Raw genomic sequence first — 25,660 nt, forward strand, 5'->3', positions numbered from 1 at the left:
GGTGGTAAGCTCTTAATTGCTGCCTCAACTTCAGACCTTGTTATGGGTCTGTTCAGGGTTTCGGCTTCTTCCTGGTTTAGGCTTGGCAGGAGGCAAGTGTCCATGAAATTTTCAGTTGCAATCAGTGTTTCTGCTCTGGAAAGCTGGCACTTGGACTCCTAAGGCTCTCCCTTTAACTATTGGTTCTGAGTGGTTGACTGGGCACAGTAAGCTCTAGTTACTTCCCTAATAGGTCTGACTCTGTTTCAGAAAAGCTGCTTCTTTGTGTAATGAAAACCATTAAGTCTTCAAGAATACCTGATTTCCTGGGCAAAGGAGCTTCTTGAGTAATAACATTTAGTGGGAATCAAGGTGGTGGCAGTACTAGTGACAGTGGTGATGTGGTGGTGTGTGTATGTGTGCATGAAGGGTGGAAGGAATAAGGAGTGTGTTTTCTTTGTAGAGTGATTTTGGGCAAAAAACTATTTGGCTCTGGAAATTTACTACAAGAATATTTTAGAAATATATCTGTTCATTGAGCACTGCACATTTTAAGCAACAAATCAACCTGTAAACTGCATTGCAGCAACATTTATTTAAAAAGAGGTGCAGATGGTATAGTAGAGAAACATTAGTGGGACATTATGAAATGAAAGAAGCAAAAAAAATCTTCATTTTTCTGACAGTATTTATGGGTTTTTAAAGTCCGATTGCCATTGCTTTCTGAGTTGCCTTCCCTCTGATTGATGATGTGTCCTGGATTTGGTTACTTTTCCCCACATGCAATTTCAGATGTTTTTCACTGGGTGAATATGGATTGATAATATGCAGGAGAGTAATAACACACAGGGGAATTTTAATACACAATGAAAAGAATTCAGTTGTAAGTGATCTGAGAGTCCAATTCTCTCACCCACTCTTTTATTAACAACTTCCAGTCTATTAAGACTTTGCTTTTCTCCACGATTTCTTGTTAATCATCTTTTGTTTCATAGCTCTTTATTTTCCTGCTGGAATCAATATCCCATCCACTTCACCAAGCGTCTTCTCTGTGATCTATGAGATGGTACTGGTACAGGACTGAATTTATACCAGAGCAGTTTGCTTTTAATGGTACCAGCTCTTTATCCAAAACATTTCTTCCAGCTTATTCTCATAATTTTACAACTTCTCACAAAGCTCTTATCGGCTTTTAGAGAATGGGGAGTGACAAGTAAAATGTAAAGTGTAAAATGCCTATATAGAGGATATAGAGGTTGGGCTTGAAAGCACAAAAGTTAAATCTGTGAAATTATGTCGGTCAGCAGAAGTGTTGGCTCTGTTTTCACACTGTGTGGCTGCTGTGACACAAACCTGGTGAATTCATTTCCACCTTGCTAGCAAAACCAAATTGTTTCAGTGAGACCATATTTTAGAGCAGTTTGGAGCCTGCTGGTATATTCAGATTGCTTGAAAATCAAGCAAAATTAATCAGTTTTGGTGCCCTGTGTCATATGATGATCTTGGACCCCTTTCCTTCCCAAGGGTTACCCTCATTTGGCTGAGTGAATGCTGTCCTTCAGATCACTTGTATAAATTTAACTTGACCATCAGAGGGGCTCTGAGTTCTTTGCAAATATAGAACTTAAAAGTACATTATCCCCCTTTAAAAATACATTATCCAAATTGTAATACCAGCATTTTAAATAAAATAAAATAAATGATTAATCTTGTCACTGAATATAATTGCAGTCACTGAGAAGTAGACAATGAATTATTTCTTGATGCCTGTTAAGACATTTTATCTCATAAAAGGTTGTTACTGGTAATTATGACACCTTGTACTTTTCAATAGTTACATTTACTTTAAAAGACACTGTTTTCTTCTTAAACAGAATCATTTCCTTTCAACGTGGGAGAGGGTCTGATTCCCAGTGTCCAAATGAGGCAAATATACAAGCAGCCCTCTGTATCTGCAGGCTTCCCATCTGCAGGTGGTTGAAGCCAGATGGAAAATAGCACAGTGGACCCTCCATATCTGTCAGCTTCTCTCCGAGGATGAGGAACCCATGCATAGGGAGGCCTGACTGTATTTTAATTTGTTTCAAGATGTCTTTTTCCATTCTGTTTTGAGTATATAGTAAAACAGTAAAAAAGCAAATTTAATATCTGTGCTAACTCATTTTCTGGCTAAAATTGCTTAGACTTGGTCCTTTAAGGGAATGTTCAGAGAGCTAATTTTAGAAGTCGGAATCTAAGAAGACTTTTGGTTTTAGCTTTCTTCATTGTAAAATGGGAATCATAATTCCTGTCCTAATCGTAATTTCTTGGAACTGCATGAAAAAAAGTAAAAGTGCTTTAAAAATGAATTTAATACCAAAATTCAGCCTTATTTTAAAGAGAGTGAAGCATATGAGGATTGCAGGAGACAAGGAACATGGCAACATATAAAGTCCAGTTATGATGTTAAAAATTATTATAGGACTGTGTTAATTATACTTTTACTGATATCTTCTAACTTCAACCATGCCTTTTTTCCCCCATGTAATTCTTTTTAGCATTCGGTCTCTCTATAAGACTATTCTTTTTGTAGTTGTTTTTCTACCTGTCACCCTCTTAACTATAGAATTTTGTTTGTTTGTTTTAATGTTTTTAACTTTAATTGGTCACATTAACTAATGCTAAAACCCATGTTAACAATATATTATTTTCGTCTAGTTAAATAAAGTATTACACACATTTGAGTAAATTACACTGCATTAAACATTTAAATAACTTGAAATGAAGCCAATACTGTCATTCAAACAAGTTTCCACAGCTAAAGGCTGAATGTTAAGTATGAACTGATTTGGCATTACAAGAATATAAATCCTTTATCTTTATATATATATAATTGTGTTTTAGGTTTTGGAGTACATGTGAAGAACATGCAGGATTGTACCTACGCAACTCTAGAATTTTTACATATTATAGCTTGTCATATCTGGCGGTCATAGGCAGACGGTGCTTAAAAAGGTAGTTGACATGCAGTTATTCTCTGAGCATCCGAGCACTCTGGGTGTCTGGCATGGCCGCACTGGGGGATAGTCCCCCTTTCTGGAAGAGAAGGCTGCTTTGTAAGAGGGTTTCATTTTTCCCTGGAGCACCGTGTGGACTAGATTAGAGCCACCTACAGAGTCTCTGCCAAAGCTAATTCAGTTCTGACCTTGCACCCAGCAGTGTCCTCAGAGACATCCTGAAGGTGACTACCAACTAGAAATGAGTCTATTTGGTGAAGGTTTTGTCTCTCACTAATAAAACATGGAGGAAGTTAGAGCTATTTATTAGGTATCAATTACTCAAAGGCAGTGTCATGCATTTATAGGAAAACTCCTGTAAATCTAAGGAAAAGTGATTTACTCGCCGTGGGAATACATTAAACAAAGATTAGAAACATCTTTTCCTCCTCTTCTACCTTACCTTTTGTATTTTATAAGAGGTTAAAAACAGCTCTAAAGTATTACTAGTGAGTGTTTTATTTTTACTGGCAAAAAACTTTTAACCACATGTGAAATGCCACCACTTCCTGATGATGGCTGCCTTTGATGCATAACTTTCATTGAAGGCACGAATGATATTACAGGTGTGACTCTGTGCTACCTAAATGTGGATTTTTGACATGCTAATCTATAACGACTGGCAAATGAGAGGACCACAGGGGAAAGATGAGACTGGCGTGCAGACAGCTAAAATGCAGAAGGATGATTGATTTAAAGATCGGCTTTAAGGAAAGAAGTATTTGTCAAATGTGTATTTAAAAGTGAGTAAGTAGACCATGATTCCTTTTTAGATGGCCAGAACAATGAGGTTGAGGATTGGATATTTGGGAGAGTTTGGACTTAACCTGATTTGATTTGTGAACATAGAAAAAATGACAAAAACAAAACCAAAAACAGAACGACTGAGGAAGTGGGTATCAGCAAGGCTGCTGGGCCTGGGCAGGGCTGGCCGAAGTCAGCTGTGCAATGTGGCAGCTGGTCTGAGATGGTCCACGACATTCCTCCTCTCTCTGCATGTGCTTCCTGTCCTTCATGTCAAAAGACAGAACAGATTTCCTGTCACTAGAATCCAGGCTGGCTTTGTGACTGCTTTAGGATAGAATGCGGCAGAAATGGCATTTTGGAACTCCTAAGCCCAGACCTTAAGTGACAGCCACTTCATTTCCTTGGAATGCTCACTCTTGAGATTCTCAGAGAACCTGTCTCCATATTGTAAGAAGTCCAGGACACATGGAGAGGCCATGTAGAAGAGGACACAAAGGCTCCTTTAGATGCCCTGGATGAGCTCACAGCTGAAGGCCAGCACCAGTGCCAACCACAGGAGTGAACCATTTCGCTTATTTCAGCCCAGTTGAACCCCAGATGACGGCAGCCCCAGATGCTATCACATGGAGCAGAAGAAGCACGCAGTAACCCACAGAGCTGAAGGACGTGCTGCAGGATTGCATCTGCCCAAAGAGAACCGTTTCTCATTCCCTGAAGGCTCTTGTAGACTGGGCATGGCACTCAGTGTTCAAGTGAATCATGTTAGAAGTTGTTCCACCAAATAAGGACTCTATGTATCTGAAGTTTACCACTCGCAGTGAGCTTGTGCCTTCCTATTTTTTTAAAAAGCAGATTTTTGCATTTCCAGTGGATGATTGGGAGTACGCTGTGCTGTTGATCGCCTAGGGAGATACGGTGGCAGGGTGATGTCAGAAGGTAGAAGTTGTTGCTAAGATAGAGGCATCTCCTCAGTTCCTCAGAAAATGATGTTGGTTGTGGAAGTGATGGTGGGTGAAGCTAGCTGTTATCTGAAGATATCTGGTGAGATTATTGTCACAGAGATCTAAAGTGACCTCAGTCTTTGTTTAAGCAGGAATTATCATGCTTTCATGTTCTAGTTCATGTGGCAAAGAAATGCAAGCTTTGTCCAAAAGCTACTTACAAATGTGTGCTTTGTGTTAGTTTTACATTTTATGTGTTTAATGGTATATTTTAGCTTTTTGACATATTTTATTTTAGCTTTCTTGTTTTAAGCCAGTTTATTTGTTAGCTGTCTTACAGGCAATAGCTGCAGGATAGCCCTTAAGAAATTGGGAGTAGGCTTTACCTGGTATCATTTCAGGTTGCAAGAAACCTCTCCCCAAAATAATCATCACCTACCTTTTGGACACTGAAATTCTGTTGTAAGAGTTTATTGCATTTCTTTAAAGTGTTTATCCCTGCTAGAACACAAGATACAGAATAGTAAGGTATTTTCTTTATTTAAATATTAAATTGAATAACATCTTCAGCTTCTTTTTTGAAAATACACACTCATAAGTAAATCCATAAAGATATCAGGCATCTGAAGAGAGAAAGTCAAAGGTTTTCCAAATATCTGAAAAAAAGTTGTAAGATCCTAAAACAAAATTCTAAAACTTCATAGAATTGAAAAGAGGAGGTCATTATAACTTGCTGACAAATTCAGAGAAAAAATAGTATTCTCACTGCCTAAAAAAAATTGTGTATTGTGTTTATACTGACAACCTTATTCCCTATAGAAATAAATTTTGTCCTATTTTGACGGTATAGAAATATCTGTGAATTAAAATCACATGATTTTGAAAAAATATAATATGAAAATGTTTATAACCTTACTCTGCATAATTTTAGCTAAAGAAAATAATCCTTTATATTTTTTAACTGACAAAATTTTGCATTTTTCATAGTTTTAATTAGTTTTTTATTCTGATCAAATCAGTGCTCATGCTTTCATATGTAAATCTGTAGTTTATTTTTCAAGTGTTTAATTTCCTCTTTTTTTTGTTGTTAAACATTATTTCAAACCATCATAAAATTTATTTTATTTTTTCATAGACCAGTCTAATACTTTCAGAAATTACAGGTTGTGATAAAATCACCAAATTGTACAATACATGTAAGGGAGAGGGAGAAATTAAAAAAAAAACCAAAAAACCAAAAACCACAACTTTGATCTGGAAATAGTTTCACATTTCAGAAAAGTGACCTTTACCCAGATTAATCTGCTTTTAGCATTATGTTCCTTTTTCTGTCTTGCTTTCTTCTCTCTCTCTCTTTTCACTTTTGCCCTACTTGTATGTATGTTTTATGCACGTTTTAATTTTTTTCTTGGTATTTTTATCCTGTACCATTTTAGAGTAAATTGCATTCATCATGGCCCTAAAACTTCAGTGTGCATTTGTGCAGAATAAGGATATCCTCTTTAGAACATTAAATGTTGCTACAGTGATTCTGTCCAACTACCGTCAGCATTCCATTTGTGTCAACTGACCCCATAATGTCCTTCCTAGCCTTTCTTCTTCCTCAAGTACATGATTTAGTCTAGGAGGAGATTGTCATGCATTTTTTCTGGCCTCCTGGAACATTTCAGAAGCCTATTTTTGCCTTTTGTGACAAGGACCTTTTGAAGAAAACAGTCCGTTTTAAAAAGAGAGACAGTGTCTCATTTCGTGTTTGTCTGATGGCTCTGCATGGTTAGATTCAGGTTCTTCATTCCAGGCCAGAAGGGAAGTGTGTTTTTCTCTAGGGGCATGCGATGTCCATCTGTCCCTCAACGTTGATGTTAACTCCAATCACCTGTCCCTGGGAGACCATGCAAATTACATGAAAATTTCCCCCTAGATTTGGCATCTGTTGGTGCCTGAACTGAAGTTTACCATGGTGGCTGCAAAATGATGGTTGTTTCTCTGCATTTCCCAGTCGACATTTAGCATTCCACTATAAGCAAGATCCTTCTTTTCCCCACCCTGATTTGTTTATTTATTGATGATTGGCTTGGACTGGTTAACAATATTTTATAAATGGTCTATAATTTGTTACTGTCCTTAATTATTTTGGTGTTCAACTTATCCCATATTAGGCCTATAGGAGCACCTTTCAGCTGCCCCCTGAGTCTGTGTGACATGCCCCTGCTTTTGGGTCTATCTTAAGTCAAAATGCCAGGGGCTAGAGAGGTAGAAATGAGTTTTCTAAATTTCTTTTACTTTATTAGCATATCTGATCAGCCTGGATCACAGAGTTGTATTGTGAGCCATGGGATGGAGGGAACCAGTGTCTGACCTTAGGGAAGGCCTTCCCTGCTGCAGAGAGGACAGAGAGCCCGCACCTTGCAGCCAGGCATCACAGCAGGGTAAGGGAGAGAGACGCAGGTAGACGGGCGAATGAGCATCCTGGCTTCCATTCCAGGCTGGCATCTCACAAAGGAGTCGAGGCTGAGGGGGAAGCCCAGGGCAGGAGAACTGTTCTCCTGTTCACTGTTTTGAACTCTGGTGGGATGGTGCTGTGGTTACACAGCAAACATGCTATGACAGGGCAGAGGGAGACTGGTTAGCGTGCTGGGGCCCTGAAGGCCATGGGAAGGGTCCATGATCACAAGCTCTGCTGGGAGCTGAGGCCCTGAAGGCCACGGGAAAGGTCCATGATCACCAGCTCTGCTGGGAGCTGGGACCCTGAAGGCCACAGGAAGAGTCCATGATCTCCAGCTCTGCTGGGAGCTGAGGCCCTGAAGGCTTGCAGCAGAGGTAGACGGTCACCAGCTCTGTCAGGAGCTGAGGTCCTTCTTGCAGGGGCACCATGGTACATGGATATGCCCCTGCTGCAAAGGTCACAGCACAAACAGCCCTTCAGGAGACAGACATGGCCATGGAAGAGACTTGGGGTGGGGTGGTGGGGAAAGGGCCCTCAGCCTCACCAGGCACTGACCCAGAAAATAAAAAGTACAATCTTACCAGGCACACTTTAGCAGAATCTACCAGGCACCAGGAAACATGGCCAGCTCGTGGCTCTATAGCAGAAATTAGTGAAGACTCAAAGGACCCATGCAGACCCAAAGCCTCTTCCTTACATTGCATATGTCTGTTGCCTGGGCCACTGCTGTGGATACCTGAAAGTCTGAATATTTACCCCAAGAGACAGAGCCAGGTGCTAAGAGACTTTTGAACTATAAGAGAATGAGACAACATTAAATGGAAAGTTGACAGGGTTTCACTCCAGCTCTCCCCAGTAGCCCACCCAGTAGAGGCTGGGTGAGAGAGTCAATTAGTCATAGAAAATGAGATGCCACTTTTTCTTTGTCTGATAGAAGTGTATGTGACTTTTGATTCCATTACATACTCTTTGGCCAAGAGATGGCAGAGATCATTCCAGAATCCTGGCAGGCAGTCCCTCTCACTGGACATCTCCTGCTCTGGAACTCTTATAGCTGTTCCTGCTAGTTTTGCAAACCTGAAAGTCTGACAGTTATGCCCAGTGCCCATGCTGTGTTTCAAGGCTCCATGGAGCCTCCCACGTATGTATTTTTAAGTTTTCCTAGGTAAGTTGTCTGGGGTATTCAGTTTTGTGTGAAATAGACTTGGTCCCAAACTATTTGAACTCGGGAGAATTAACTGTAATTGGTTCAGGGAGATAAAACATATTCCCCCAGGAGTTGATGATTTTGAAAGGGTATTTTTTATTTTGGGCCAGATAGACATGAATCATCAAATGGGTATACAGCATGGTGTTCTTATTTCTGACCATCGAATCCAGATGTAGGCCCTGACTAGTGGTTCCAGATTTCTGGTCAGTCTCACTGGGTTAATAATAATTACTAACATTTGGATGGAGCTTTAAAGTTTCACAGCACCTTCTTGTGCATTTATCACATTAGATGGTGGTGCTGGCGTGACTGATTTGTGCCTTCACCTGCTGACCCAAACACCCAGCCAACTGGCGTTTGTCTCTTTCTAAGAATTTTTCATGAGGCTGATTCAGCTACTCAAAGCTATTTTAGAATAAGGCAGAAAATGAACAAATCGAGAGACATTTGGCCTTTCTTGTCCAGAAGAGTTAAGTCCCCTGTGTATGGTCATAGAAGATAAACTGTAGCTGGTATTGGGAGGTGTTCTTCCTCTAATTGACTGTCTAAGCATATCCTTTTCTTTGATATGAAAATGAAGGGAAATATTATTGTCCCAATTAAAGACAAATATACACAAGCACAGAAGAGGCTAAGTGACATGTCTGAGGCCTCACTTTTGAGAATAAGCAATTAAAATTCTGGTCCAGCTCACTTTTTCAAACTAAAACTTTTTTTTAAGGTTTATCGTTCATAGACATGTCTGAAAAAGCTGAATCTTTCATGCTGGCCTGTATTACAATAGGTGGCTAAAATTGGTCAGAATTGGAAGGAGTCACATTAAACAAATCTACTTTTGGAAATACATTAGCATGCGGTTTTGCAAACTCACATTCATTCTTATGAAAAGCAGTGAGTGCTGTCATAAAAAATACTGTCAAGATTTACTACCTCTTCATGAGACCCAGGGCTAAGCCAAAGGGATACCATGCACCCTAAACCTTCTCATAGCTGCTGCCTCTGAAACTCTACTCTGTAATTTGGTAAGTGTTTTAAAAAATACAACTAAATGGCTACCACATGGTGGAAAATTAGCAATCTGGGACTGGAACTTCTATGTGGTATTAAATCCACATATGGAAAAAGTTAAATATTATCCTCAATGCCCTCCATGTGTTCAGTTGTATTAAATGAAATGCTTATAAAGCAGGACATTATTTAACTTTTATAAGGTTTGTCACATCTAGTAAAACTTATCACTGTTCTTTTGAAAAACTTGGTGCAGGTGCCTTCTGAGCTCACATCAGTCTGGATGTCCTATAATATACATGCGATTTGTTACTGATTATAGCACTAGACAACCAACAGTAGAATTCCAACCAGGATAACAATATATATCACAAAATGTAGTCACTGGTAGTGGGCAGTGCTGTGGTACATTGGTCCACAGTAATCTCTGTTTCCATATAAAGGATTTTATAAAACATACAGAGTGAGGGATGTACCATTAATTGTTTCGACAAAACTGACTCTAATGTAAATGGCTCCAAATATCCTGTGTTTCCCAAAGTTAAATGACACAGCCACATGACCTTTGCAGTCTGCATTTGAGCATGCAGCAGGGCTGCTGAATAAATACCCTATTCCTATTGATGCTGTTGACAAAACAAGAACTTTGGGGGGAAATTTCCCATCCTAAGTTGGATTACTCAGACACAGGGAGATATTTCCTGAGCCCAAAGCCTAGTTTCTTAACTTGCTAGGGGCAGACTGTTAGGCTAGATGCTTTAGAACTGCGATGTTCCTTCAAACTTCAAATGTCGTCCCTCTCTCGCTGCTTCAGCAGTGTGGTTTACACGCCCATTGGTGTCCAAACTGCCTGGAAGGTTTGTTAAACATAGGAGATCTGGCCTCCATCCTAGATCTACTGCATCTGTATATATAAGAAGCTGTGCAGGTGATTCGTATTCAATCTAAAGTTGAGACTCTGACAGTCTAACGTCCGTTGGCTAGAGAGAAGAAGGTGATCAAGTGTCCTGACTACACATGGCTAGGCTGTGCTGAATAGAAGGGTGCAGTATTATCCCGTGATCACTGGCGTTTCTAGTTGTACAAATTTGACCTATGTCGAATTCAGTCCCTTGGTTTCTGGGATAAAATGAGTTGCTAAGGTGTATTGAATAAACTACCATAATGGTAGAACATGTCACCTCAACATATTCATTCTTTTTAATTTTTTCGAGACGGAGTTTCACTCCTATTGCCCAGGCTGGAGTGTAATAGCATGGTCTCAGTTCACTGCAACCTCCACCTTTCAATTCAAGCGATTTGCCTGCCTCCCAGGTTCATATGATTCTGGTGCCTCAGCCTCCCAAGTAGCTGGGATCACGGGCGCCTGCCATCACGCTCAGCTAATTTTTGTGTTTTTAGTAGAGACGGGGTTTCACCATATTGACCGTGCTGGTCTTGAACACCTGACCTCAGGTGATCCACCAGCCTCAGCCTCCCAAAGTGCTAGGATTACAGGTGTGAGCCACCACGCCCAGCTAATATGTTCATTCTTGAATCTCAGCCTGGGAGAGAGTGAAAAGGAGACCTGACTTTGCTGAGACTTGATACCCAGAGGTCTGAAACCACCATAGAATTTAGTGTCCTTTTAAATTCCAGTCTTGGAGATTTTTGTTTGTTTATCCATGGGTCAAAAGAGTTTGTCCTACCATATTTTTAATAGATCAAACTCTTAAGCAGTTTAAAAGATATACTTGGTTTCATACAGAACATAGCAAATTTGCCAAGCCCAATTCTTCCATGTAAACAATATGACTGAAAACCATTTTATTGTCACATACTGTGAGGCAATGTGTGATGGAAAAATGTTTCAGGTTCTGGTAAAACAATCTTGCTTCACAAGAAACACCTGGGACAAAGTCTCACCTTGAGACAAGCTAGAGTCAGTGACTATGTCTAAAAAAAAACAAGCAAGGCATTTCCGAGGAGCTTTGGGTTTCTCAGGCACGAGGCTTCTCTCACCGTGTGCTGCTGCCGTTCTCACTGATAATGTCATGTGGCTTACGTTACAATATCTTTGGTTCTCTGGGTCTAGATTTTCCCATATAGCAGCAAACTGCTTTAAGCAGCTCATAGTTGATCAAAGGCTCAACAAGCTGCTAAATGTAATGTCACTACCTGTAAATGTCAGTGTTCTTTCAAATAAGTGCTTTTTTCCCCCTTAGTTCCAAATTTTGTGCTGCACACTAATGTCACTTGGGAGCTGGCATAATGGTGCCTGATGAGAGAATCCCTGCAGCTACTTCTACATTTTCACGACAGCTCTCAAAAAAGCAGTGGCAAAAGTCCACGCACTGTACAATTTTACCCCACAAAAGCATCTCTTTTTGCTGTTGTTCATAGAATTTCTTCCTTTTGCATCCTTTTATGATGAGTGACTATTAACTCTTCCTACAGGATTACTAGAACTGGGAGACAATCTTTTTTTTTTTTTTCCCTAACATCTCAGGCTGAATTTTTTACTACAAAACTATTGTCATTTTTTGCCACTACTGACAAAATGTGAGTACTTACCCACCAGCAGCCAAGAGTCATTTTCAAAAAGATTAATAAAATGCATGATTCCTTTATTTATATTTCTGGTTGAGAGTACAGATGGGTAGCTCTTGGATTTTGGAATTAACTGTATTTCCAATTAAAATATGTTGCTCCAATTGTCAGGAATAGGAGAGTCGACCACCCAGTTTTGAATGTTACAGTTGGCCCTTGATTTGCTTTGAGTGGATGAAGAAGAGATTATGGGTATTTGGTGCGGTTGGATTAGGCTGTGGCTTCTTTCTCTGCATCAAGAATGTTGGCAGGTTTGGGCTTTGGCACGACTTCCCGGGGCAGTATGAGTTTGGGCACCGGGGAGCTGCCGTATTAAACAAAGCTGTGCCCCATAGCAGGGCTGCCTTCTGCCTGGCTCAGAGCCCCACCGACAATCTCTCTGCCATCTGGCTCCAGTGAGGGCTGAAAACCTCAGTCCACAGCCCAAGTGAAATATGCACGACAAATGACAGTTGGAGACACTTGAATCAAAGGACAGTCAGAAACCACAGACTTGCTTCCCCACCAGTAACTGGAGAATACTAATTAGGAAAATAACAAAATAGTGCAGAAGATATCTTAATTGACGAGACGAGGATCATTTGTTGATTAATCAACAGTCACTTGATAGATAAAATGTATTTGCTAGTGTGTGTGTGTATGTAGAAATATAGGCATTCATATTTATGCATATAAATACCNACATCTATTATTTGAACTTTAAAAGTGTACAAGAATATTGGTTTGCCAATCTTTTTAATTAATATATAATATTTGTACATATTTATGGAGTACATGGGACATTTTGTTACATGCATAGAATGTGCTGTGGTCAAGTCAGGGTATTTAGGGCATCCATCACCTTGAATATTTATCATTTCTATGTGTTGGGAACATTTTAAGTCCTCTCTTGTAGATGTTTAGAAATATACAATACATTGTTGCTAACTTTTCACACAGATCCAAGGCGTTTCTTCCGTGGTCACCTGGCTGACTGTAATCCTAATTGTCTTCCTTCCAGAAAGTACAACTTTAATGCATCATCCATTTCTTTCCAATGGAGCAAGAATTTAAAGACACTTGCAGAGCATCCTGCAGGCAGAACCCTTATGGAGTTTTACATAATTTTATAACTATCTTTAAAAGGAACTCACCCCCACTGAGCTATTTCAAAATAATCACTTCAGTTATTTCAGTGAATAGAAAACAATGAATTTCTTTGTGCATTCTTACTCCAGTTTCAGGAATAGTTCGTTATGTAAGATAATTACGATTGCAGCTGGCATACGTGGGCTTTGTAAACTGATGCATGGTACATGGTACGGTAAACTGACTCACGGCACCCAAACAGCGCCTTGAATGGGGAGGGTAGCAGGTATCCTAGGGTGCTTGGGATCCAGAAGCAGCGTTATTCGGCATGCTTTGCAGAGGAAGTGAGGAGATTGGTTAACTGGGGGAGTTGGCTTCAGAGAAAGTCAGCTAAAAGAGTTTCTACTGTACTCAAGAGGAGGAAGCTGAGGTCTGCCAACTATTTCTATGGCAGGGAACCACAACTTAGAAAAGTAGTGACCTAAGGAGGGTCAGTATGAATCTATATGCAGGGATTTGTGGCTCTTCCGTGCCTTATACCCATTAAGGGCCTTTCTTAGGGATACATAAAAACAATTCTAGTTATAATGAACTTACTCCAAACAGTAGGCTCCAAATGTGCACAAGCTGCTGCAGCTTCTGTGACAGACATGATCCTGGCCAGGTGGGAGAGGCTACGGTGTGGAACGGTCGGGGCCAGCATTCTCGGAACTTGCGGCTCCCTCGCAGTGTTACTGGGAGAGTGGACTCCACTTTGCCGTTGCCTTTCTGTATCTGTATATCGCTATATATAGATTTGTTCACACACACACACACATGCACGCACGCACACACACACACATTTAGACTTGACAGCCACGTTTTAAAAAAAGATATGAGCTGAAGAACAGAGCTAGAGTACAGCATCTGGTTTCAGTAAAGTCTGGCCTTTGTGCCCAATTTTACAGCTAAGCTGACTGAAGGACCACAAAGTCGTGACTTGCGTAGGGTCAGCGCGTCAGGCAATAGCTCGGCTGCTATATGATCCCCAGACCCTTATCACTTTCAGCCCTATATTTTAACTGTTAAGCCACATGGCCTGCTATAGAATATGCCACAAAGCATCCCAGATGTGCATCGAGAGAGATACTTTCGTAACCCAGCTAAGATCATGTCCCCTTAGGACTTTCTGATTATTGGATGTTCTTGGTGACCTCTCCTGCCATGTAAGCGCATTAACCCAAATGTTACGGGGATTTCCCCACATGACAGTCTTATAAGATTTTCTTATGAGGTCACTTCCTAGGAAGGCAGGGATTTAAAAGCTGCCACAACACGCAGTGAAGCAAGCAACATGTGGCTTCGCTTTCAGTCTGTCATTTTAAGCAACGAAGAATTTATATGGATAAGATTTCTGATACAGCTGATGTAGCATTTTTTCTTTGTTTATAGACTTAGGATTCACCTTGAAAACATCCTCTCAGAACATCAGAAGTGCACTTGGTCCCTGAACGGTATATTAACTTCTAACATTTCTGACGTCCAGTCATGGAGATTTTGAAACCAATTGCATACAGCAGAGGCTTTTCACTTTTAATGGAACATTTAGGAGAGGGGCAACTTTCCCTAATTTCCATGTTATCTTCAGCCCATTAACTGTTATCAGCCCTGATAGAAACCATCCCGTCTCCCTGAAAACATGAACCACATACTATGTTGCTTCTTGCCTTTTAAAGATTCGGGTCACTCAGGTACATGATACTGAGACAGAACATGTTGACTGTTGGTGTGTATTTCCCCCAAGCCACCACTCAAGCCAGCATTCGGTTTTCATTGAGGTTGGCCGATGGCTTTTAGCTGGAGCCCCAACAGTGTGACTCCATACAAGGCACTTCTTCTGAACTATTTTGGAATTTTAGGTACATTATATTATTAAATTTAAAAAACTAATTTGTTAATTTTTTTTCAGTAAAGCTTTTGAGTTTGATGGGTCTTCCTTTTCCAAAAAAGTTTATGAGCTTTTGAGTCATGTTTTTTAATGAAAGGATTGACTTTCCCATGGCATCCAGCGCTGTAGATGATCATCTGAAACAGATTTGACTGTGTTTGTTTACCAAAAGGCTGCCTAAACCAAACTCTGCCCTGAATGTTTTGTTTTCCACATTTGTGTGCTAAATCTGTGTAATTTGGTAGTTTGTCTCTCCAGAACCACGGTTGGTCTTGCGCAACTAATCAGCAGAGGCAGCAGTCCAGCGGGTCTGCAGAGGCAAGGGAGGCTGTGAGAGGAATGCAGCCTCAGGCGACAAGGGACCTCAGGGTCAGCAGCTCAGCCACATTCTTCCCTGTCCCCAAGTTCACACTGAGCAAGTCAGGATGGCAAAGAAAGGCTCTGTCTCCAGATCGAACACAGGATTTGCTGTGGTGGCTTCCTGGAGCCAAGGCGTGTTAGGGGTGATATCTACAGACTTTGGTCACTGCTTCACTTAGAAGGCTTTGGAAAATCAACAGTTTTTGTTTCTGTCTTGTTCTGTGGGTTATATTCTGGAAAAATATGACAGACGCTAAAATAATAGATGGCAAATTTAAGGTTTTCATATAAATAGCATAGTAGGGAGCTATTCTCAATTTTATAAGGAACGTATTTAATTGTTACTCTTTCCCTTTATTCTTTCCTTGAGAAATATTGAATGTTTGATTATGTACAAAGAATAGAATATGAAGGGAAACAATACGAGTATCTTGTTACATGTCATATAGTATAAATCTTTAAATTGTTAATATAAATTAAACAGAGCCCCTCAGTGTCGTGGCTCTTGCCTGTAATCCCAGCACTTTGGGAGGCTGAGGTGGGCAGATCACCTGAGGTAAGGAGTTTGAGACCCAGCCTGACCAACATGGTGAAACCACTTCTCTACTAAAAATACAAAATTAACCAGGTGTCGTAGCACGTGCCTGTAATCTCAGCTACTTGGGAGGTTGAGGCAGAAGAATCACTTGAACCCTGGAGGTGGAGGTTGTAGTGAGCCGAGATCACGCCATTACACTCCAGCCTGGGAAACAAAAGTGAAACTTTGTCTCAAAAAAAAAAAATTAGCTAGTATAAATAATTTCCAATTGAGTATCTTTGTATATAAACCTTTGTGCATGTATTTGATCATTTCTAGTTCCTAGAATTACCAGACGTACCGAGCCAAAAAGGGATGACCATTTTTCAATGCTCTTAATTTCCCTCCACTATATTTCAATTAAGAATGCATGAGAATAATTGCATGCTGTATCTTTTTAAAAGTTGGATATCAAATATTAAAATTATTGTTTTGGGGGAAGATTTAGGCAGATACTGCACTCAGATCATAGAAATGTCAACGGGAGTGGTCTCAGAGAAGTTATACAGTGTAAAATTTGACATCTGAATCTTGAAAATTTTTTCAGTTAAATTTACATGTGTTATTTACTTCGTTAGTTTCATGTCTAGTTATAGAAACTGATCAAACAAGCAAAGTCACTGAGTAGCAGAGACTGATTTTGAAATCCTCAAAGTTTGCCCAATCTCCCACCAAAAGATTAAATCCCTTCTGTAACATATCTTACGGAGCATTAGTTTCTGTTTAAACACTCCCAAGGTCTAGGCATTCCTTACTTCACCAGGTACTCTTTAAAGTTAGTTTTCATTTATGTAGAATAGGCTTGTGTATGCTTACACACCTTTGAGACCTTGAAAATGATCCAGACCCACATCACAGCAAATGTACCATATGGTTGGTTTACATTTCCCGTAAGTTGTATATGGTACATATTATCTGCATTCCGTATACTCATATTTGCAATCAACTAGGGACAATCTTAAAAGAACCTAGAAAATATTGGCACAAGACATAAGTCAGTTTCAAGCGATCTAATTATGGTGTTACAAATGACTATGTTAGCTTCGAACTGTGCCTTTACCTCTGACCATGAAGAATTTGCTATTAAAGAGAATGTCTTCTTGGATCATATGCGTTCCCTGCAGTATGGTCCTGCAGCATGGATACTGGAATCATGTCAAGTTTCCAGGTCCCTAGAATTATTGGAAGGTACGATGTTTTCGTAGGGTCAACAAATGTAATGGCTTCTTCTTTATTATTTAGTGCTGCCATAATAATAGTGCTTCATGATCAAACATCATCTTCTTTGAACTTCTAAATAATCCTGTGATGTGAATATAGTAATTATGTTGTTCTTGATATTATTAGGTATAAATACATATTCTCAGTTTTAAGTTGAAGAGGTCAAATTTCCTGAAAATGTCATACATCTAATTAATTTTAACTGATGTACAGTGCTTGAAATTCAAGAACAGAACTTTGAATTGTACGTTCTGTGCTCTTTTTACCACCTAATTTAATATAATACCTTCCTTAGCCCACAGTTCTGACTTAATGCTTACTGATTTTACATGATACTATGACGTAAACATCTAAGAACACTATATGAGTTTTAGGGTTTCTCTAATCCAAGGACTAGGTTAAAACAATCCTGTGGACTTTGAACAGACACAGTCCTTTGAAAAAAAGAAGTCTGTATCTGTGTACTGTGTCCACACATCCAAAATATTTCTTTTAATATCTGCGCAAATTTCATCAGGAGGAGAAAATAAGGGCCAAAACATTTCGTGCTGGATTTGATTTCTTGTTCCCCCAGATCAAGGAGGACATCTAAACCCAGAGAAACCTGTGACTGACAAATGGGAAGTGTGTGTTTGAATGGGGCACCTTTGCTGTTGATGAAGAAAGAATGGGTCAAGTTGGAGAGACCAAGGATGACCCCATTTGTATCTAATTTGTATTTATTTATATCCATCTGCTGCACAATTACAAATGTTGGCCTGTGGACTGTGGAAGAAGGAGACAATATAGAATGCCTGAACACAACATGACCTTTTAGCTCTTTGACTGAGAGCTCCAGAGTGAAGATAAATGTCATGTTGGAAGAGAAGTATCAAGATTTTCATTAGTCCATGAATCAGAGTTTTATTTCAGCCTCACTCTTCATGCTGACACCCCAGAGTGTAGTAAAACAGAGTTCTAATCAAAACAGCGTAATGAAATATAATCTACAAAGGAAAAGGTTTATAGGTTGGCTTTCAAATCAGACAGGTGTTTTTGGTATTTTAAGAATAAAATTCTCTGACAATTTTCTTTTGTAGTTGAATATGATCTGTAAGATGTATTTTTTTTTTCACAGAACTTCAGCAGTTCCACAGTAAGACACTTACAGGTCACATAAACAGAATAAAAATGGGGCTCAGAAAATCTTCCACATTACAAGCTGTGTAGTGCAGAGAGGACAGTAACATTCTTTTCTGTGTGATTGAACTAATTCAACTCAATTAATTGGTTTATTTATATAGTCAGTGTGAATAAACAAATATTTATTTAGCAGCAATTTAGTTGGCCCTCAGCAAATATTTATTGAGGGCCGACTCTACGTTAAGAACATTATCAAATCTTATCACCCTACCTGGTCTTTAACTGGAACACATGGGAGAGAATAATTAGGAAGTGAAAGAGTAGTTGGAAACTGAAGAATAAATCCATCTGATGATTACATCAAGTTATTTGCACAATATCATGTTAAACCAGGCTCATTGCTTTCAGAAAATTCTTCAGCTACCCTAATTCTTAGATGATTTAAGTCTCTAATTCAGGACATTAAGATATTAGAGATTCAAATCCCGTGTTTCACAGTCCTTGTTCATGTTATCGTTAGCTTTCGAAAAGGAAGAACAGTTTGCCGTTTTAGCAGTCATTGTGTCAGTGAAAACTCTATGGAATCGGTGTATTTTTTTTTTAATTCTAGGACACCATCATCTTTAAGATATACAGCTTTTATGGATTAAAAATGCATTACATGTGAACAAATTTTAATGCTGACCATAGCATATGCTTAGTTATGCCAACTTACGTTCTGAATTTTGAGTCTAAACCTTTGTCACGTCCTAAGTCTAAGGTTTTTTTTTCTGAATCATTTTCCAGTATCTACCATGATGGCAATGTTCCAATGACATCAGCATCTTACAGCCCATGTTCCTGCTCAAGCCTCCTCAGCACTAGGACAGCGACTGGCTTCTATGCCTTTGATGCACATTGAAAAAGCCTGTATCTACACTTGCTTCACACCTCCCTTGTTTGACTCATGGATCTCTGAGAGGTAAATTGCTTGACGCTGTTGTTAGGTAGTTGCTTTGAGCCTGTGTAATGGTTCTTCAAGGATCCACCTCCTCTAGCTCTGAAAATTTTTATTCAAACACACTTAGCTATGCTCATACATGTATAGACATTTCTTTGGACATATATTTTAAAATTACTCTTTATTTCAGAAATGTTAAAATATGAAGACATATAATCTCAGAATCAAGGAAAATAGGGCAACAAAAACCCAAGTAGTCGTGTTGCTTCCCAGGAAGATGATGAGCTGGACAGAGGAGCTGGGAAGTCGGGTTTGTACCTGCATGGTGTATGTCATCATTTAGCTCCAGGTGAACCCTCTGAGGGCACAGGTGTATGTGTTTGTGGTTGACTGCTTTGATATATTCCATTTTGGTTTCAAAACACCAGGGGACAACAGTGACCACACTACTTAAACAAGCATACAGAAACTAAATGTGGATCTAGGAAAAGAGATTGTTAAGGATATTAATTTTTGCCACTACTACTAGTATTAAAATAAATAGCACTGAAACCAAACTCAAACACAATTACTTTTCCTAGCGTAAAAATTCAGTACTCATACTCAGAAGTTTTAAAAAACTAATATTTATGAAGTAGAAGTATATTTAATTTTTTTACAATTAAAAACATGCATCAAATATACCAAAAGAAAAAGAAAGAAAATCAAAAGTTCTTATTTCTAATACTTAGTAAAAATAGTTTTTACACAGAGAGTCAGTGTAGTTGGTTCTTCAGAAAAGACTGATTATCAGTGACTAGGAATCATTTATGTATTAACACAAGTTTTGTAGTTTTTATTCTAAAAGTTATAAGCACAAAGCAAAGAATTATTTTTCCTCATCCTTTCGAGAACAAATTACTGATCTAATACCCTATCACCTCTGAATATTCTGTGCTGTTTTTCCTATGAACAAGAATCTTCCTACATGTGCTTAATATAATCATCAAAGTCAGATAATTAATACTGATATATTACTACTATTTAATTTGCAGAGACAATTCAAGTTTGCTAATTGTCCTAACAATATTATTCTTTGTGGCAAAGTATGAAGTTCAGAATCCCCCGTTGAGCTTAGATGCAGGTATGGTCGGGCCCTGTGTCCCCACCCGAATCTCATCTCAAATTGTAATCCCCATGTGTCAAGGGAGTGCCGTGGCTTTCTTGTTTCCTTTTCTCTGGAAAAGTTCTTCATTCTGTCCTTGACCTTCATTTTCTTAACACCTTTAAAGATGACAGGCCAATGCCTATGGAATGCCCATTAATTTGGATTTATTTGATGTTTCCTCGTAATTGTATTCAAGATACGCATCTCTGGTAGAAATACCACTTAAAAATGGTGGAAATACCAAGAATAAGTGACACTTGGCTTTCTTTTCTCACTGCATCCTAAAAGGACGTGCCCAACTGTGATTTGTCCCATTACTGATAATGAGTAGCTTGATCACTTGATTAAAATAATATCTACTGGTCTACTACACTAAAGTTACTCATTTTCCTTTGTAATTAGCACATACTTGGTGGGAAGTATGTTGAGACTATAAAAATGTGTTCTTCAGCAAACTCCAATTGATTAATTATTTATTTACATCATGAGGATTTGTGGTTTTCTGTTTTCTGCAGTAAATTATATCCTGCTATCATCATTTATTTGATGATGGTTTTGTTTTCTAGCTTTTGCCAATGGGAGCCTCTTTCGGGTGGCTTAGTCTCTTTTGACATGGTTCTGTGGGGGGCCCTTCTTACCTGGCTTGGGCTCTGACACCAGCATCAGTTTTCCTTCCTGGCCCCCTTGGTTGCCCTACTTTCCCACCCAGGCTCTGGCACCGTGCCGGGGGCCGTCTCATTCTGTCCTCGCTCACTTGGTGGTGGCATAGTCGACTTCCCTAGCCGGTACAAGCCAGCTCTAGCTCACTCCTGACAGGTGAGGATATGTCCTCTAAGGGGAAGGGAAATGAGGGTAGGATCACAGAGAATGACTTTATGCAAAGCTGTGGACTTAATGGAACAGGTCATAGACCTGCTCTGCACCAGAACTGGCTGAGGCCACCTAGGGCTGAGTCAAGCACCTGGTGGCCTAGGGGGCCTGATCCAAGGAAGAGCAGGACATGGCTCAGGTTCTGGTTGCCTGGGGAAGCGTGAATGACAAGCTGTGCCGTTGAGGGAAGACCCCTGAGAGCAGGTTGAGGAAACCCAGGGCCCATGAGGTATTTAGCAAGAGTTGCCATCAGTCAAGGACAGGGCTGTGACAGGAAGTGGCTTCTGGGAGGATTCAGATCCACTGGCAAGCTACATTCTCAGAGCCTTCCACCGGTGTGTGTGATCCCCACACCTCAGAGTGACTTTTCGAAACATGTCCACTGCCTCTTCTGTCATACACTTCCCCTGAGGCAAGGAAGAGCTGTCAGTTTGAATCAGGGGTAAAAAGAGAATAATAATGGCAAATCATAACGAGTAGCACTGAGCCTCTGTGATCTTATGAACACGTTTCTAAATGCTTTACATGTCTTAAGTCTTTAATCCTCACTGATATGATTCTCATTTTATAGATGAGGAAATTCAAGCAGGAAGAGATTAAGTAACGTTCAGGTGAAATAGCTGGAGAGGGCATAGCGGTATAACACACCACAGCAGCCTGACTCCACACCCCATGCCCCACTCCGCTACACTAGGGAGAAGAAAACATTCAGGGAGGACAAAGTATTGGTATCTCAAGATATTATGCATTGCATAAATAAGGTAGGTGAGTGCGTGACCTGGCATCTAACAGATGTGCAAGAAATGTTTTTTGAATAAATCAGTGGACAACCTCTGTCTTGCATCAGTTAATCCTTATAAGGTGAGAGTTTTATAACTCTCACTGTCTTGCTTTTTGATTTTGCATATTTCAGAATGTAGGTAATCTTTGAGCAGTGTGTTGTAGTTTCCCAAACAAGAATTTGAGAAACACTGCAAGAGTATGCCCAGCTTCAGTTTTGAAATATTGCATCAGTTCTTCTGCTCCTAGATCATGGAGCTCTTCTTCATCAATAGATTTAATTCATTTAAATATTTATTTACAATAGCCGTTTTTTCCCTTGACCTTTTCTGCATGAGGCAGGCCTGGATATTGTGCTGAGGGTTTCACTCAGTGAGAGCCAGTGCTCCACCTTGGCCTGTGCACAGCGGCCACATCCTTGTTTCAAACCAGTGCTCTGGCATCTGTCTTTACCCTCCTCTGAGTTTACTGTATAAAAAGGTCTGCTTTTGAGAGAAGTCTGGAATGCACGGTCTCATCTTTATGATGAGAGGACAGATCTCCCATTAAAAGAAAAATTCTGCATTCTGAAAAACTGAGTAGGTTGGCACTTAAAAGGGAATTCCAGCTGGTTAATTTAGGGTGCTGAGAAAGAGAGCCAGCACAAGAATTTAGGGTGCTGAGAAAGAGATCCAGCACAAGAATGCTTTCTGGCTGTGGGCCCACTGCATTTTCAACTGATTGCGAATTGGAGACATTTTCATCACATAAGGGACTTCGCTGTTCAGTATCACATTGTTCTGAGATAGAAAAACAAGTGAGCATACAGTTTGGCTTGGTATCATAGCTGTATTCATGAACATGAGCAATGCCAGCTGCATCAGAACCAAAGATAGCCTTATGCCTGCTGATATGTTAAAAGTAAAAAAAAAAAACCTGGATGAAAATTTAAAAAATATTTTCCCTCTTGAAGTTTTTTTTTCGTTTTTTTTATTCTTGCCTACTAATTTTCTTTTCTGTTATGTCTAAGAAAATATTCAGTAGATGTGAAAAGAGCTTTAGGTAAAAGAACACTTTTGAAAATTGTTTTGTTCCTATGATTGTGTTTTCCGGTGGCTTAATGTGTAAAAATGCATAGGAATCCTCGGTGGGTCCAGGCAGCTCTCCAGGGCAGTTGTCCTCCAGGCATTGTATGAATGAATGAATCCAGCGATTCATACAGCTTTAGCCTGTTGCTCTACCAACTCCATACTAGACCTCGGTCCTTGGACAGGGAGAACGAGAAGCTCAGCTGCTGTGGTGAGGCTTTTTGTGGCTTTGGCCTGAAAGTGACACATATCGCTTCTGCTCCCATGTCCTTGGCCAGAAGTTGTTCTGTGGCTCTGCCTAACTGGAAGCGTCTGGGTAGCAGAGTCTCTCCCCAGCCCAGAAAGAAGAGGAGAGCTGGTTGTTGCTGAACACTGGTAACGGCATGTGGTCCAATCGCGCTTCCCAGACGTCAGTATAGTCCAAATGGTCCATGGTCCAAGTGAACAGAAAAAACCCCTAGGTTTGCTGCCACCTATGCAAACTAACAAAGCAAAACACCTCTCATTGTGCTTTCTTGTGGAGTGTTGAAGGTTCCCCAAATAAATTGTCCCTTCCGTAGAATTGTCTTTCCCATTTTTCTCTTACTCCATTCGTTTCAGCCAAAGGAATGTGGCCAAGTCTCTAGGTCGAGTCTGGATACCTTTTGAAATACCTATAGCTCCAAGAATTGATGCACTCAGAAACATGTCCAGATTTGAATTACTTCATCTCTGAATATTCTTTGTGCTGTTTATTGTCAAGGCATTCAAAATCATATGATGCAGTTGGCCTCAATACTATTAGTGCACACTCTTGGTTCTTCAACTTGGTTGTAGGACTGACCCTCTCCCCTCAGTTCCACTCAGGGGAGCTGGCTATCTAGTGTCCAAAAGGAAAGGACAAATGTAGGGAAGGTTGGGACAGGTATCGACGTCCTATGGATCTGATATTTATGTATTCTGTTTCTAACACTGTTCATTGCTTTATATAAATCCAAGTTGCTGCCTGGTATCATATTTCTTCTTCCCAGATAATTCCTTTTAACATTTCTTATAGGTAGGCCTGTTGCTGATAATTTTTCTCTGTTTTTATTTGTTTGATAAAGTCTTTATTTCTCATTCATATTTCACAGGGACTAAAACACTGAGTTGATGTTGTTGTTGTTGCTGTTGTTCGCATTTTTTAAATTATACTTTAAGTTCTGGGGTACATGTGCACATCGTGCAGGATTGTTACATAGGTACACACATGTCATGGTGGTTTGCTGCCTCCATCCTCCCACTCCCTGCTATCACTCCCGTAGCTCCCCCACCCCCTAACAGGCCCCAGTGTGTGATGTTCCCCTCCGTGTCCATGTGTCCTCATTGTTCAACACCCACTTATGAGTGACAACATGTGGTGTTTGGTTTTCTGTTCTTGTGACAGTTTGTTGAGAATGATGGTTTCCAGCTTCATCCATGTCCCTGCAAAGGACATGAACTCATTGTTTTTTGTGGCTGCATAGTATTCCATGGTGTATATGTGCCACATTTTCTTTATCCAGTCTATCATTGATGGGCATTGGGTTGGTTCCAAGTCTTTGCTATTGTAAACAGTGTTGCAGTGAACATACATATGCATGTGTCTTTATAATAAAATGATTTATAATCCTTCACGTGTATACTCAGTAATGGGATTGCTGGGTCAAATGGTATTTCTATTTCTAGATCCTTGAGGAATAGCCACAGTGTCTTCCACCATGGTTGAACTAATTTACACTCCCACTAACAGCGTAAAAGCATTCCTGTTTCTCCACATCTTCTCCAGCATCTATTGACTCCAGATTTTTTAATGATCCCCATTCTAACTGGCATGAAATGCTATCTCAATGTGGTTTTGATTTGCATTTCTCTAATGACCAGTGATGATGAGCATTTTTTCATATGTTTATTGGCTGCATAAATTTCTTCTTTTGAAAAGGGTCTGTTCATATCCTTCATCTGCTTTTTAATGGGGTTGTTTTTTCTTATAAATTTGTTTTAGTTCTTTGTAGATTCTGGTTATTAGCCCTTTGTCAGAGGAGTAGCTTGCAAAATTTTTTCCCATTCTGTTGGTTGTAGTTCACTCTAATGTTTGTTTCTTTTTCTGTGCAGAAACTCTTAAGTTTAATTAGATCCCATTTGTCTATTTTGGCTTTTCTTGCCATTGCTTTTGGTGTTTTAGTCATGAAGTCCTTGCCCATGCCTATGTCCTGAATGGTTTTGCCTAGGTTTTCTTCTAGGGTTTTTATGGTGTTAGGTCTTATGTTTAAATCTTTAATTCATGCGGAGTTAATTTTAGTGTAAGGTGTCAGGAAGGGGTCCAGTTTCTGCTTTCTGCACATGGCTAGCCAGTTTTCCCAATGCCATTTATTAAACAGGGAATCCTTTCCCCACTGCTTGTTTTTGTTGGGATTGTCAAAGATTGGATGGTTGTAGATGTGTGGCATTGCTTCCAAGGCCTCTGTTCTGTTCCATTGGCCTATATCTCTGTTTTGATACCAGTACTTTGCTGTTTTGATTACTGTAGCCTTGTAGTATAGTTTGAAGTCAGGTAGCATGATGCCTTCAGCTTTGCTCTTTTTGCTTAGGATTGTCTTGGTTATGCAGGCTCTTTTTGTGTTCCATA

At 39.8% G+C, this 25,660-nt stretch overlaps 1 long non-coding RNA gene across 2 annotated transcripts in view; it reads left to right on the forward strand.

The window, feature by feature from the left end:
* LOC119469093 overlaps window positions 1-25,660 on the forward strand; it is a 104,501-nt gene that overhangs the window by 38,058 nt on the left and 40,783 nt on the right. For both annotated transcript variants that reach the window (XR_005197913.1, XR_005197914.1), the window contains exon 2: window positions 19,017-19,191. This is a non-coding gene — a long non-coding RNA (uncharacterized LOC119469093). The remainder of the gene's footprint in view (window positions 1-19,016; window positions 19,192-25,660) is intronic.

This window comes from Cebus imitator, unplaced genomic scaffold, assembly GCF_001604975.1.
Source record: "Cebus imitator isolate Cc_AM_T3 unplaced genomic scaffold, Cebus_imitator-1.0 Scaffold571, whole genome shotgun sequence".
Taxonomy (NCBI): domain Eukaryota; kingdom Metazoa; phylum Chordata; class Mammalia; order Primates; family Cebidae; genus Cebus; species Cebus imitator.